This window comes from Tursiops truncatus, chromosome 12 (genome assembly GCF_011762595.2).
Source record: "Tursiops truncatus isolate mTurTru1 chromosome 12, mTurTru1.mat.Y, whole genome shotgun sequence".
Taxonomy (NCBI): Eukaryota; Metazoa; Chordata; class Mammalia; order Artiodactyla; family Delphinidae; genus Tursiops; species Tursiops truncatus.
The window spans coordinates 16,433,658-16,449,682 of NC_047045.1; the positions used below are offsets into that span (position 1 = coordinate 16,433,658).

At 34.8% G+C, this 16,025-nt stretch overlaps 2 long non-coding RNA genes across 2 annotated transcripts in view; one reads left to right on the forward strand and one right to left on the reverse strand.

Moving 5' to 3' along the window:
- The window catches only part of LOC141276073 (uncharacterized), a 40,663-nt gene extending 33,512 nt beyond the window's left edge, over positions 1–7,151 (forward strand). The window contains exon 3 of the long non-coding RNA XR_012325012.1: positions 7,138–7,151. This is a non-coding gene — a long non-coding RNA (uncharacterized lncRNA). The remainder of the gene's footprint in view (positions 1–7,137) is intronic.
- LOC141276075 (uncharacterized) overlaps positions 1–16,025 on the reverse strand; it is a 296,015-nt gene that overhangs the window by 87,416 nt on the left and 192,574 nt on the right. The window lies entirely within an intron of this gene.

Here is a 16,025-nt window from a genome sequence, read left to right on the forward strand (position 1 = left end):
GTATACATTGTGAAAGGATTCCCCCATTTAGTTAATTAATACATCCATTACCTTGCATATTTACCTTTTTTTTCTTGTTGAGAACATTTAAGTTCTGCTCTCTTAGTAAATTTCAATTATACAATAGAGTGTTAACAACTACAGTCACCATGTGATACACTGGATACTCAGACCTTATTCATCTAATAACTGAAAGATCTGTAACCTTTTATCAACCTCCCCCATCATCCCCACTCTCCAACTCATGACAACTACTTTTCTACTTTCTACTTCTATGAGTGTGGCTATAAAAATTTTTTTCAGTTTCCACATATAAGTGAAACCATGCAGTATTTTACTTTCTAACAAATGGTGCTGGAACAACAGGATTATCTATAGAACAAGAAAATGAATCTCAACCTCTACTTCATTCCAAACAAAAATTCGAAATGGATCATTACTGGCAGCTGACTGAAAACTGGTGCAAACCAGGGGAATCCAACTGTTGAACTCAAAGAAAACAAGACTCCCACTTCTGACCAACATAAAGAGGGGTTGGATTTACCCTCCTAACTGAATCAACCAAAAAACAATCAAAATATAGGACATAACAATTCTGAACACATTAAGCATGAGGCAGTGAAGAATAGTGATCCCTGAGGGAAGGAAACGGAAGCAGGTGAGGCGTAGGGTTGCCCCACATAGGGTCTTGGAAGAGTGTCCAGGGTGCAACACAAAGTGGGGGAACATCTTTAGTACCATACAGACTCCCTGAGCTGAGGAGACCAAGGAGGCTACAGTTCACAGGACGGACTACAGGAATATAGGAATTGTAGGAAGTGATGAAAGTTATAAAACATCTACCACAACTCGGTTTTTCCCTCATTCAACAGATCCTGTTGATGTTCTTTCCTCCATAAGAGTTGTTGACCAAACCTTTGGTATTTATTACTCTTCCTTGAAATTTTAGTAAGGCTCAAACTTGGTTGGCTAAAGATGGTTGATGTGGGTAATTTAGTGTAAATCACTTTTACTTTAGGATAGTAAATGAGTAAAAGTGCATTAGTCATCACAAATACTTGTGCTAGTTCATGTTCAAGTATTGGGCCTTCCCTGCATCACAGCAGAGGCCCTTCACCATGCTGTATCCACAACCACTGAGTAAGCAGTTACATGGTATTAACAGCTGCTTTTTTTCGCCCTCAAACTGACTGAATTTTAGCAAGGGATGAAATAATTTTTACTGACAAAAATGTAGAAGGTTTACATAGTCCCTTACAACTTGGGCTGGAAACTTTAAAAGGAATATGATAAACACCCACCCACTCCTTCCAAGCTACTTGTAGATTAAACAATGTCACATCTGTTTGTGAGTTAAAAGACTTACTCTATGGCTTTTGCATTTTATCTTCATGTTTCCTACTCTTATAAAAAATGTACACATGACCACAGCTAAATTGTATGTTCATCGAGATTATTACATCCATACCATTATATCTTTTTATAACACAAACACTATATTGTTTACATAATCTCCTTAGATCATATGTGATAAGCATTCACTGTATATGATATGAGAAGTTACTGCTTTTTACAACACATTAATGACTCATAGAAACCATGACTTCAACTATGCAAAGTATACTTTTATCTAGTGGACATTTTATGATCCAATGGAGAATAGAGACCACTAGGTTCACCCTCTTCAAACATATTCCATTAGTTTTAAAGGCATTGTTAAAGGATCTGTGATTCAAGAATTAGGAAACACCCCAAAACTAGAAGACAAGGTGAAGTGCAACAGATAACGGAATTTATCAAGTGCAGGTCAGAGTTTAGCTACAAGAATGCGGAGCCATCAGGAGAGGCTTAGGGAGCTGAATCTCGGACAAAGTGTTCAAGAAGAGACCACTGGTCATGCTGAGGTCTGAGCTACAAGATGGGGGTTTCAGTGGGACTCTTAATACCTCCCAATGAGAGAGTAGTCTAAAGATTAGTCTTGTTCTCTTCAAACTATATTTCTCTGAAACTTGTGCCTACCCTCCTTCACAAAGCAGGGCTTCCAACAGACCTTTGTGTTTAAGCCTACAGTGTCTGAAAGGGATTTTGGTTTACAGCCTCCAGCTGCATCTCCAGGACATGAGTGTGTGCTTATTTTAGTCCTTTGAAGCTTTGAAACAAGGCACACTCTTCTCCTTCTGCTGATAGCATCTTTGGCCATAGTTTTTTCTCAAAATAAGCTATTGCATCCATACGAAAATCTGCTGATGCGGGTAATGCCTCTCTTGATGAAGTATATAGCAAGTCTCTTCCTCAGCAGCTAGTAGGCACCACCACATAATTTGATGATATATAGAAAAGACAACTGGCTTTGAGCTTGTGAATCATTCTATTTTTCCAGAAAAAAAAATTCATCATCAGCTCTTTCATCTCTACCTTCTCAAAGTCTTATCCTCTCTTGAGATAGTATCAGGTCAATAGGCATTCCATATTGATGCTGATCTTTCTAACCACAGTGAATATTTTTAAATGAATACTTTTTTTATTTCACCTGTAACCATTCCTTATCTTTTTTCTTGAGATAAGGAATTATTGACTGCATAGATAAATGCATCACTTATTCAATGATTTTTTTTTGTTTGTCCTTCTGAATTTTTCCTATACTCAAATAACTTTGCACTTCCAATGAGCTCATTTTTGTTTCCATTGCCATCATAATGCCTCTTCTTAAAACTCTCCTTGCTTTTGTACCTGTTGACCATAACAGAATTAATAATGGCCAACATCTCAACATGAAAGGCAAACCTGAAAAAAATCATAGTACTTGCTATGGTCTAAATGTCTGTGTCTCCCCCAAATTCATATGTTGGAATTCTCATGTGCAAGGTGAAGGTGTTAGTAGGTGGGGCCTTTGGGGGTGATTAGGTCATGAAGGTGGAGCCCTCATGAATGGGATTAGTGCCTTTATAGAAAAGGTTCCAGAGAGATCGCATGCCCCTTAACCATGTGAGGACACAGCAAGAAGTCAGCGGTCTGCAACCAGAAAGATGGCCTTCACCAGAAACCTACCATGTTAGCACCTTGATGTTGGCCTTCCAGCCTCCCAAACTGTGCAAAATAAATTTCTGTTGTCCTGTTGTAAGCTACCCAGTTTGTGATATACCCAGGATATATTTTGTTATAGCCACCCAAATTGACTAAGACAGTAATCTAGCCAAAATGTGGTGACAGGGACTAAAATGTTCATACTTCCCTGCTCATGCCAACTGTCAGGGTAGGCAGACCTGAGTCACTATTCTTTTGAACCATAAGTTGAAAGATGCTATACATAAAGCACAAAACTGTAGGTAAGTTGCTTTCTTTCTGTTCCGTCCATCAGTCTGTGAGTTAGATGAGTGCAGAATCTATGTTCAGTGTCTCCAGTACATCCCATCACAATTGTTCCATAATAATAACACCCAGGGTGTATTTTCTGAATTCAAGAAAACAAATTCATAAAAATCTCTGATTTTAGAGGAAACAGAAAATTCCTTTAGAGCCATATTCATCTACTTGAGATTGAACAGCAAGATTATCTGGGAAGATTTGTTCAAGGTCACATACCCACCTTCTCCACACTGAATATGTATCATTAAAGAAAGTTTCCAGAAGATTCTTATATGTGAGTCTGACTTAGAAATCATAGTAATAAAAGATTCAGTTTGATTTTTTTGGTTAATTTTAATGTGTTACAATCACAAAGGCAATGAAGAAATAAATATATGTATATGCATACACTTACTTGCATACTATACATGTATACATATACATGTATATTTATAGATAGATAAATATGTATGAACCTATTTATATTTGTATATATTTATAGATTGATAAATAAATAGGTAGATGACATATAAATAGTACTGAGACATTTTATCTGGTCTTAAACCCAAGAGTTAGAAATGTGAAATACAGAATAAGAAATAATATCAAAAATTTCTGAATGTGTACAAAAATGATTTAATCATAATAGAGAAAACAGAAAGAACAGGCATTTTTCAAAGTATCACATGAGCTGCTGTGCCAATTAATGTGTTAATCTGGTTTTCTTATAAATGGAGATACTTATGTGTTGTCCTTTGATATTTTTAAATGAATATAAGGCAGGTGAGTTACTAAATTTTTCAAGAAAAAGTTTTAGGTATAAAACATGTTTTCATCTCATCAAAACATTAGATTCCACATATAAGTGGTATCCTATGATATTTGTCTTTCTCTGTCTGACTTACTTCACTTAGTATGATAATCTCTAGGTCCAATGAACTTATTTACAAAACAGAGAGACTCACAGACATAGAAAACAAACTTATGGTTACCAAAAGGGAAACTGGGGAGAGGGATAAGTTAGGAATTTGGGAGTGACATATACACAGTACTATACATAAAATAGATAGGCAACAAGGATCTACTATATAGCACAGGGAACTCTACTCAGTATTTTGTAATAACCTATAATGGAAAATAATCTGAAAAAGAATATATATATATATATATATATATATATATATATACATACACACACACACACATATATAACAGAATCACTCTGCTGTACCCCTGAAACTAACATGACATTGTTAATCAACTATACTTCAATAAAAAATAAATTAAAAAAATATAACAGACATTTATTATCTCACAGTTTCAGCAGATCAGAAATTCAGGAATAGCTTAGCTAGACAGCTATGGCTCAAGCTTTCTCATGGCCTGCAGTCACAACTAAGTTGGGTAGGGAGGTATTGAAGAAGAACCCCTTTCAAATTCACTCATGTCATTGTTGCAGGCCTTGGGCCCTCACCAGGTGGGTCTTTCCATAGGGCTACCTCATGACTTCAGGTGACTTTCCCCCAGCTCTGAGTGATTCCAGTGAGAATGAGAGAACTCAAGCACCCGCAAGATGAAAGCCACAATCTTTTAAACCCAATCTTGGAAGTGACAGCCCCTCACTTCTGCTGTATTCTATTCACTGGAAGCAAGTCACTAAATCAAGCCTACACTAATTGCCTGGGTATCACACAGAAGGATTATATGAAGATCATTAGATGCCATCTCAGAAGCTTTCTACATCAACCTGAAAAAGAACGTTGCAAGCAATTTTGTTATTATACTAATTCACAACTCTGATCATCCCAGCAATTACACTAGGTAGAGTGGTAAAAAGGATAATCAAAATCCCCAACAAAGATGCAGACATTGAGTTCTACAAGTCAGGATAGAAAAATTTCCACAATCTCTGACCATTTAATAGGATTTTGGTATAGAAGCTGCCCTCTGACTGCCGTCTCAAAATTTCACTGAGAAAAATGTTTTTCCCACGCAATATCTCACATGCCCCTTGGAATTGTGGGAGATGTCTAGTAGGCTCCAAGGTGTGGTTGAAAGAATTAGAGCCCAGGACTCAGAAGGACTGTACTCTGGTTCCAGGTCTGATAATAAATTTTCTAGGTATCAGCACCTCTATGTATAAATGTAATGCTTTTAAGAGTTCCTTATGTCCTGCCAGTATTCAATAAATAACACTTGGAAGAAAAACTAAGTAATATTACTTTCATGAGTCATTACCATTGTTTTTCTGCATATATAAGGTAAAAAAAAGTCTCATTTGGACTGCTTAAATTTTTAATGCAGCTAAAATCTCAGAGCCTAGACTTAAAACACCAAGCCTAGGTTTAAATATCAAGAAACTAGTAAAATACTATTTTGTGTGTCCGTGAAAAAAAGGGTACTATTGCTGTAATTAGTCTTTCTTACTCTTTTTAAAATTGTAATTAACTCTTGATTGTGGGGTGTGTATATATGTGTGTGTTTAATAAATGTTTTATTTGGGGATAATTTTGGATTTACAGAAACGCTGCAAAGACAGTACAGAGAGTTTCCATATACCCTTGACATAGTTTTCCCTAAGGTTATCATCTTACATAAGACTAATACATTTGTCAAAACTAAGAATAACATTGGTACATTACTTTTGACTCAACTTCAGATTTCATTCAGGTTCTACCAGTTTTTCCATGAATGTCCTTTTTCTGTTCCAGGATCCGATCCAGAATGCCACAATGCATTGTCATCTGGTCTCCTAGTCTCCTCCAATCTGTCCTCCTTTGTTTTTCATGACCGTAACAATTTTGAGGAGTAGTGGTTATTCTGTAGAATATCCTTCAATTTAGGCTGTGTGATGTTTTTCTCATGATTAGGCTAAGAATACAAGATGAGCCGACTTCTCATCACATCATATCAAGGGGTACATGATATCAGCATGAATTACTACTGATGGTGTTAACCTTTATGATTTGCTTAAAGTGGTGTCTGCTAGATTTCTGCACTGTAAAGTCTCTTTTTTTTTTTCCTTTCCTATACTCTATTGATAAGATGCAAGTCACTATACCCAGCCCACACTCAAGTGTATCCAGGGCACATTTTATTATGAACATTTTACCCAGTGGCAAAATTCATTTTGGAAATTTCAATATAAATATGCCTTCTCTTTAAATTTAAATCTCTATGACTCTTCATAAAAATCTATTTCCCAATAAATGCTTCTTTACTCCATACTTCTCTCTCTTTAGGCCCACCTCTGGAAACATTTTAAACACGAGAGAGAAGTAAAAACATTTAATCATCATTAAAGGACAAAGCAGAATAGAAACTACTGTCAAAATTGCATTAAATGACATTAGTTGTTAATCCTCAAGTCAGTATGTGATGGTTCTGATTATGTTATATATGAGGAAACAAACAAAAACAAAAAACCTGAATTTTGTAGAACTGCAAAAATCCCATATCTATAGTTTATGGCACAGCACTTTAAAATATTCTCATTTTTTACTGACAGCTATTTAGACTAAAGATTTGAAAGCCAAACTTTACAGAGTTATCTGTCCTTGCTAGGATTCTAGCTCAAAGATCTCTCGGGTTTTAATCTTCCTAATTAGACTGCATGAACCCTGTCCACAGCTCTGAAGGTGATCTTTATACAACTCGAAGGGCTGCAAAGTAGTTGTATGCCCAACAGAGCCTCCTCTTCCCCGAAAATTTAAAATAACAACATTCCTCTTCATTTCCTTCATTATTTAAGAAGTTTGGGTGTGATTCTCCAAGTAATGATTTGTGTTGCAGAATTTCAAGACTGGCAGAAAAAAATCTCTCGAAGAAGAGGTCCTACAGCTGTGAAACGTTCTCTTGCTGACACAGTTTCAGTCTGGAGGCATTTAGAGTATGAAGTAAGACTTCACTTTTATTGGCTATGTGTGGGTTGTCTGGTTTCTTGGCAAGCATGTTTTGCACGTTGAATATTTCCCATGAATACTTTCTTTTCGTTTCGTGTTTGGGCTCCATTGGTTCTAGTAGGTAACCAATAAATTAAGCAAAACAAATTAAATATCCCTTTTTTCATGCTTTGGTTATACACATTTCAGAGGAAAGTGTTTGGGACCTAAATTTTCTATTTAATTGATTAAATTTTAGATTTTTGTTTTGCTTGTTATAAACTCTCAACAAGTTTGTAATTTCCTTTGAGGGTAGGGATTATCTCTGTTTATTTTTTTCTGCAGGGCCCCATACAGCGCTGAGCATAACACATGGCTTCAAAGGAAAAAGGACAAAACAAAAACAAAAACAAAACCTACAAAAGTGACCCTTTACTTTAGATTTTACTCACTCTTGAAAATTTTATAAAATGTTTGTTAACAAATTAATACTGTACTATTAAATCAGGAGATGGCTTAAATACATAGTGACCAAAAGATACACCAGTGTTTTAGTAATATTTTTATACTACTCTTATGTTAAATATCAGTGGTTCTGATTTATTTGTACTGTAGTCTTCTGCATATTTACTTTTCACTTCTCTACTGAATTCCTCACATTGACTTTTAAGAAAAATGTAAAACTCTTTGTTCTTTCTATTCCTTCAGTTGTCCGTTGTGTAATGCCTAGAAACCAGGCTGATAAGATGAATGATAACAGCTCATGTATATTCATATGCAATCTTATATCACACATTATCTCATTGCATCTTCTTTCCTATTCTACTACCCAGGCTCAGATCCTCATCACCATTGCAGTAATCACCTACTATAGCCAGTCCCCCTTCTTTTTTTCATTGTTCAAATTGTTACTATATTTATCCTTATAAATCATATCCTGATCTTATCTCTTTCTTACTAAAATAAATCCAATAGTTTTCTATGTCCTATAAAATGAAGTAAAAAAAAAAAAAGGCTCCTAACAAATATTTCAAGAAAAATATAACACAGAACAAACCAAGTGCTCATGGAAAAGAACATACAAGCTGAAACTAGAAAGATTAGATACATAGAGAGCTAATAGAATAGATATGAAAGTTATTTCTCTATAATTTAAGGAGCTTTATTCCCTGTTTGGCAATGAGGAGTAACTGCAAAACTTTTAGTAAGAAAGTAATATACTATTTGTATTCTAGGGGCAGCATTCAGACTATAGTGCACATAAAAGGGATAATAAAAAGGGACTGATGGAAAATTTGGACAGAAGCCTATCTCAGTTAAGTCCAAGTGAGAGATAAAAAGGAGGTAGAGAAAAGGAGGTGTAATCAAGGGAAGAGTTGAAGGTACTTGATGACTGATTAGAGAATAGGATGAGGAAGCTGACAGGACAGAGAAAGACTTGAGGTTTCTAGTTTGGATGGTTTTTATCAATAACAAATATAGGAGATATTAGTGGAAGAATAGATTTGGTTGCAAGTGGAAGAGCTGGGTGGTTAGTGATGCAAACGTGATACGAGGAGCATGCTGAGCTTAGTTTTGTATATACTGAGGCTGAAGATCTTGTGGAACACCCCAGAAGGCATTTAATATGAAAGAATTTAGGCAAGATCCTGTGTGTAACTTTCCTTTTATTTCCTGTAGTGTTCAGCACAGAGCCTTTAGTTTCAATAAACACTTAATGAATGAGTAATTATGATTGAGGGAAGGCATAAGTGAATGATTGCATTCAGGTTCCCAAATAGCAGAGAGGTGTTCATAATTTTACTCTATACCATCCTCTAGGTTGGCTTATGAGCACCTCAAGTAGAGAAAGGCCCTAGCAGAGCTCTTTGAAGGAGGAGATCCTGTACTACCAATGTTATCAAGTACCAGTGGGCCACGCCCCATTTACCTGGTCCATAGAAAGGACTAGCAAAAATGAAGTGTCCACTGATCAACCTCCAAATGTTCATCTGTGCACAAAAATATGCTAGCAAAGGCAAGGAAGGGTTTTTTGTGAGCTGTCCCTAACGTTCCATTTGCTTGGAACCCTAGCTTTACTTTGTTTTTTCTTTACTCCCACTTCCCCTTTTTAAAAAATTTCTTTTGTTTCCTAGGAAATTTTCTCTTCTTTCTGCCTTTGTTCTCCTGCTTATTAACTTTACTTATTCTTCCTCTGATTCTTCTCATAAATATCATTTAACATATTTTAGAAATTGAGAAAAACTGCACAGAGATTGCAGAAAATTCAAAAGCTGGAGTAGAAAAACTCAAAGACAATTTAATTACATCTCAATGGAAAAAGGGACTTTTAATGTAGCTTATGGTTAGAAGACATTCAAGTAAAATATGTTGTAACATTAGTATTATCAAAAATCCAGAAACTGTAAAAATTAAAACCAGATAAGTAAAATAGTGTTAGTAAGAGTTTATTAGGCACATAAGAACAGTTCACAAACTGGTAACCTTCAAACCAACAGTGGAATGATGCTCAGAGACATGACACTGCAGGATGGCTTATAAAGTGAAAATAGGACATTGTTTAACCCTTACAGTGATTCGTTATTACAATGAGGCTTTCCAGATGGTAGAGGATTGGTTAAAAGTGCAGATCTTATATCATTTTAGAAAGATGAGTTAGGTTTCTTTTATGATTATGAGATGAATACGTATCCAAGAAATAAAAAAAGTGAAGTTTTGCTTATGTTCATGAAGTAAGCTAGATTTAGTTTTGTTTATGTGGCTTAAACGATTTTACCTTCTTGGGGGATTTTCGAGCCTGGTCTCCATTTTATTTTATTTTATCAACTCCTCCCTTTTAATCACTCTCTCTTAAAGCTGACTATATGACCAACTAGTATAGTGTTACTCTCAGATACCACTATTGACATAGCCATTGAGACGAATGGTCATGTAGCCACTGTTACCAACACATACATCATCATCACAGATACATGTGGTTGGTTCAGTGAGTCCTTTGACTTGTCTAATCTTGATGAATACCATTTGAGATGTGCGTGGCTGCTGAAAGGCATTTAAAAGCCTTGAGAGGATACAATGCACTAGGGAGGTTGTTAATACGATGACTATGAGGAGGATAACAGCCAAGGATTTAAAATAACCCAGAGCACATTCCCAGGAGCCAAGATTTAAATAAATCAAATGAGTTATAATCATACTAAGGTTTCACATTTCTAAGTTAACCTACATTTGGGGGATAACATGCAATTGGGTTTCCATTTTTTTCTGAGTTATTTACATAGCACAACATGTATTAGCAATCACATATCCTCATGATTACTTAGGGAAGGATGACATGAGGATGTTTTATTTCAGGAGGTGGTGTTGCAGGTGGGCTTCCACCTAAATTAGGCTTCTATATGATTTGAGCCATCAGGTAATTTACTAAGAAGAATTTCTATGGAAACCAAAGAAAAACAAAGGTTAACAGTTGGAGCAAAATATAAACTCAGTGTCTGAGTTTGGAGAGGTGCCAATTGAGAAAATGTCTGGATTTGAGTTCAAAGTATTTTAGATGGTGAAATGCGGTGGCAGTTTCAATCTGAAGGAGCTTCTAGATTTGCAGTTTGACTGTCTTTGATGGTGTCATTGGATGTTCTGGTGAACTCTCTTGAGTGTCCCATACAGCAGCAAGCATGAAGGCTGTCCATACATGATCTGTTATGATGATTTCTCTGAAGTTGACAGGTAGATAACAATACCTCAAAGACAATTAATAGGACTGGAATCTGATAACAGGTATACTATAGTTTTCTATTAAAACAATTTTTGTCTATATTTATATATTTTTGTCTACATTTTGTAAAGGTATTTTTATCAAAGATAATTACAGTGAGAATAATTTGTTTATAAAATAAGTCTAGCTGCATTAAATATGGCCTGGTTATTTACATGAATGTAGCAATAACAGTGATGATCTGTATATTCTCGAATATAATACTCCAATCAAAGCTTTGGTAGTATCCAAGGATGTTTGTTAACTCCACAAAGCTAACCTTCAGTATTTAAAATTTTCAAGTAATAATAAATCTCAGATGAGAACTTTAAAAGTCTCTTTAAGCAGAGGAGCCAAGTTAAGGACTTGCCCAATTGTGTCCTGTTATAGGGAGAACAGATTATTTATGAACTTATGTAAATACCTATATTGTCATGAAAATAAGAATATTTAATAATTGTTTCTGAATTCTAGAGGAAACAGGGAGAAAAAGATAAATGTTTCAATCTTTACTTGTATAGGTATATTTTACCAAATTGCTGTAAGTTATAGACAACTTAAAAGAAAGGAGAAAAGGAGTTTCTTTAAATCTGGAAAACAAAACAAAGTACCAGCAATGTTTCAAACAAAGTCATAAAAATTATAAACATCTTTATCAGTTCATTCAGTTTTATGTAAATAATTCTTGTTTTTCTTGATCTGGGATTAACAGTTATATGAATCAATGAATTTTTCCATTAGAATTCTAAAAATTCTTACTGAATTCAGCATTTTGAGCTAAAGTTAATAGATACCTGTATTTTAGAGTAATTGTCAGGGACTTTTCCATGAATCTGCTTGAAGGTGAAACATTTTTGCCTGTAGTTGATTGTAAACACTTTCAGAGGAGAATCAAGTGTAAAACAATAATTGTCTGTGAATGATAAAAGACTTAGAAATAGCCATGGTAAACCAGACAAGGGGCCAGTCATACCTACCGCAATGCTCACAATAGTCAGCCTGCCAAAATAGAAGGACCCATGCCACCCACATAGGGAGTACCCTTAGAACATATAGCAATGGTGACCAGAGGGGAGTATGCTGCTGGGACACATAGGACATCTCCTAAGAGAGGCCACTTCTCCAAGATCAGGAAACATAACCAAACCTACCAGATACATAGAAATAAAAACACCAAATTAGGGAAAATGAGGTGACAGAAGAACATGTTCCAAAAAAAGGAACATGATAAAATGCCAGAAGAACTAAGTGAAAAGGAGATAGGCAATCTACCCAATAAAGAGTTCAAGGTAATGATTGTAAAGATGAACAAAAAACTCAAGAGAAGAATGGATGATTATAGTGAGAAGTTTATCAAATAGTGTGAAGATAAAAAGAAGCAGACAGAGCTGAAAAATAAAAAAACTGAAATACAAAATACAGTAGAAGGAATAAACAGTTGATGGAAGATAAAGAAGAACAGATTGGTGAGCTGGAAGACATAGTAATGGAAACTGAACAGAAAAAAAGAAAAGAAAAGAAATGAGGATAGTTTAGGGGACCTCTGAGACATCAAGCATACTAACATTTGCATTATAGGGATCCCAGAAGGAGAAGAGAGAGAGAAGGGGCAGAAAACATATTTGGAGAAATCAAGATTGAAAAATTCCCTGACCTGGGAAAGGAAATAGACATTACATAATGACTAAAAGATCAAGAAGAAGATATAACAGTTGTAACTAGGTATGCACCCAACACAGGAGCACCTAAATACATAAAGCAAATATTAACAGACATAAAGGGAGAAATTGACAGTAACACAATAACAATAGGGGACTTTAACACCACTGTTACATCAATGGACACATCATCCAGACAGAAAATCTATAAGGACATACCTTAAATGATACATTCGACCAAATGGACTTAATAGATATAAATAGAACATTCCATCCAAAAGCAGCAGAATACACATTCTTTTTAAATGCATGGGGAACACTCTCCAGGATAGATCACATGCTGGCCACAAAACAAGTCTCATAAATTTAATGAAACTGAAATAATATCAAATAACTTTTCCAACCACAACATTATGAAATAAGAAATCAGAAAAAAATGCATAAAACAGAAACATGTGGAGGCTAAACAATATGTTACTAAACAACCAATGGATCACTGAATAAATAAAAGAAGAAATAAAAATATACCTGGAGACAAATGAAAACAAAAAGAAATCATAATGGTCAGAAAAGAAATAAATGAAATAGAGACAAGAAAAATAGAAAAGATCAATGAAATTATGATCTAGTTCTTTGGAAAGATAAACAAAATTAATCCACCTTTAGCCAGACTTATCAAAGAGAAAGAGAGAGAGAGAGAGAGAACTCAAATCAATAAAATCAGAAATTAAAAAAGAGAAGTTAAAATCAACACCACAGAAATACAAAGAATCATAAGAGACTACTATGAACCACTATTTGCCAATAAAATCAACAACCAAGAAGAAATGGACAAATTTCTAAAAATGTACCAACTCCCCAGACTGAACCAGGAAGAAATAGAAAATACAAGTAGATTAGCTACCAGTAATTAAATTGAATCAGTAATAAAACTAGAAAACAAAAACAAACAAAAACATCCCAACAAACAAAAGTTCAGGACCAGATGGCTTCACGGGTGAATTCTACCTGACATTTAGAGAAGAGTTAACACTTATCCTTCTGAAACTCTTCCAAAAAATTGCAGAGGAAGTAACACTTCTGAACTTATTCTACAAGGTCAGCCTCACCCTGAAACCAAAACCAGACAAAAAATACAGGCCAATATCACTGATGAACATAGATGCAAAAATCCTCAACAAAATACTAGCAAACTGAATCGAACAATACATTAAAAGGATCATACACTGTAATCAAGTGGGATTTATCCCAGGGATAAAGGATTCTTCAATATATGCAAATCAATCAGTCTAATACACCACATCAACAAACTGAAGAATAAAAACCATATGATTATCTCAACAGATGCAGAAAAAGCTTTTGATATAATTCAACACCCATTTACGATAGAAACTCTCCAGAAAGTGGGCATAGAGGGAACCTACCTCAACATAATAAAGGTCATACTTGACAAACCCACAGCTAACATCATACTCAATGATGAAAAGCTGAAAGCATTTCCTGTAAGAGCAGGAAAAAGGCAAAGATATCCCCTCTCACCACTTTTATTCAACACAGGTTTGGAAGTCCTAGCCCCAGCAATTAGAAAAGAAAAAAGAAATAAAAGGCATCCAAATCAGAAGGGAAAAATAAATTTTCTTCATTTGCACATGATACAATCATATATATCTATATATCTACAATCATATCTATATCTATATATAGATATAAATATTAATCCCCAAAACCAGAAATACTGAGTTCTCTCTTATGAACAGAAGGATGACTTACTAAGAAGCTTCAACAAATAAAACTCAGATATGTACAATAAAGTCAGAAGTTCAAATCACACAAAAAAAGCAGAGTTTTTTTTTTTAATCCAATGGAAACTTATCCTAGGACGCTGAGATTGGTGAGAAAGCAGTGAGTGCAATGGGCTCTGCGGGTACCAGCACATGGTTGCACATAAGTCTCAGTGTCACTGAGGGAGGTCTCCTTTGGTTCCCATTTCTGACCCAAGAAACTATCAAAAATTCAGAAACAGTAGAAATTAAAACCAGATAAGTAAAATGGTATTAGTAGGAGTTTATTGTGCTCATAAGAACAGTTCATGAACTAGGAGTCTTCAGACTAAAACTGTAATTAAGTTCAGAGGCATGACATTGCAGGATGGCTTATGAAGTGAAAATGAGGAAGTTGTTTAACCCTTACAATAATTGGCTATTACAATGGGGGTTTGCAGATGGCAGAGAACTGGTTAAAAGTGATTTATCTTAGAACATTTTAGGAAAATGAGTTAAGTTTCTTTTGTGATTATCAGAGGAAAACATTTATAAGAAATGGCCTAAGTTTCACTTATGTTCATGAAATAAGTTAGATTTAGTTTTGCTAACATGGCTTAAATGGTTTTGTCTTGAGGGATTTGCAAGCCTGGTCTCTGTTTTATTTTATTTTAACACTATTATGGAATCTAAGTGTTTTGCTAAGTTTCAAAATATTTCAACAATGCTGGTTTAAAATACTTTCTCCTAACAACTAGGAATCCCGGTCTTTAAAAAGGTCTTTTTCAAAGAGAAGTATGTTACTTCAGATTCAAACTCAAGCCTGAAAGAAGAAACAGAATGTAAATATTAAAGATTTCTAATAGGCCCAACATTCTAACATTGACAAAAGATGAATCATTGTCTTTTATTTCTGCTTGGGAAATAAGTATTATCTTCCCAAACAGGTCTCAACATAACTAAAATGGAAAAATACTTGAAGAACTTAGGAAAAAAAAGGAATCACTTGGTACGTAACTCTCATCAGTAAATATTTGTTGAATTAGATTTATCATCAGAGTATAAATGTGTATGGCTGCTTTGCTTAAATTAGTACAAATTCTATTAGGCAGATTCAGAATTAGTATAATTCTTCTTTCTTGAGGTGATATAGCAAAGTGGAGAAGAACACACACTTTGAAGGATAAAAGTCTTTGATTCAATTACTCCTCCAATTCTTATTAGCTGCATGATGATAACTTGTTTAATCTAATTACACCTCAGTTTCTGTTCCTGAAAAATGAAGATTAAAGCACCTATCTCTTTGGATGAGGTCAAATATGACTGTGAAACATTTAACACAGTAGTGGCTATGTAGTACTTGGTAACTATTGCTATGTTCCCCAACAGTTCTTAATGGTATTCATATAAACAAAATAAAATGAAAATTTATCACAATATCAAACTACTGTTAAACAATAACATTGGAAGTTCAAGCTTTCTTGACAAAGAATGAAGGATGCAGAATGACGTTGCCTTTTCTATTACTAACAAATCAAATTTGGTTTGCTTTATATATACTGAATTTCAGGGCTCTTTCTAGGGCACTTGGGGTCAGCATCATGTGCCTGAATTGTTCAGGTGAGTT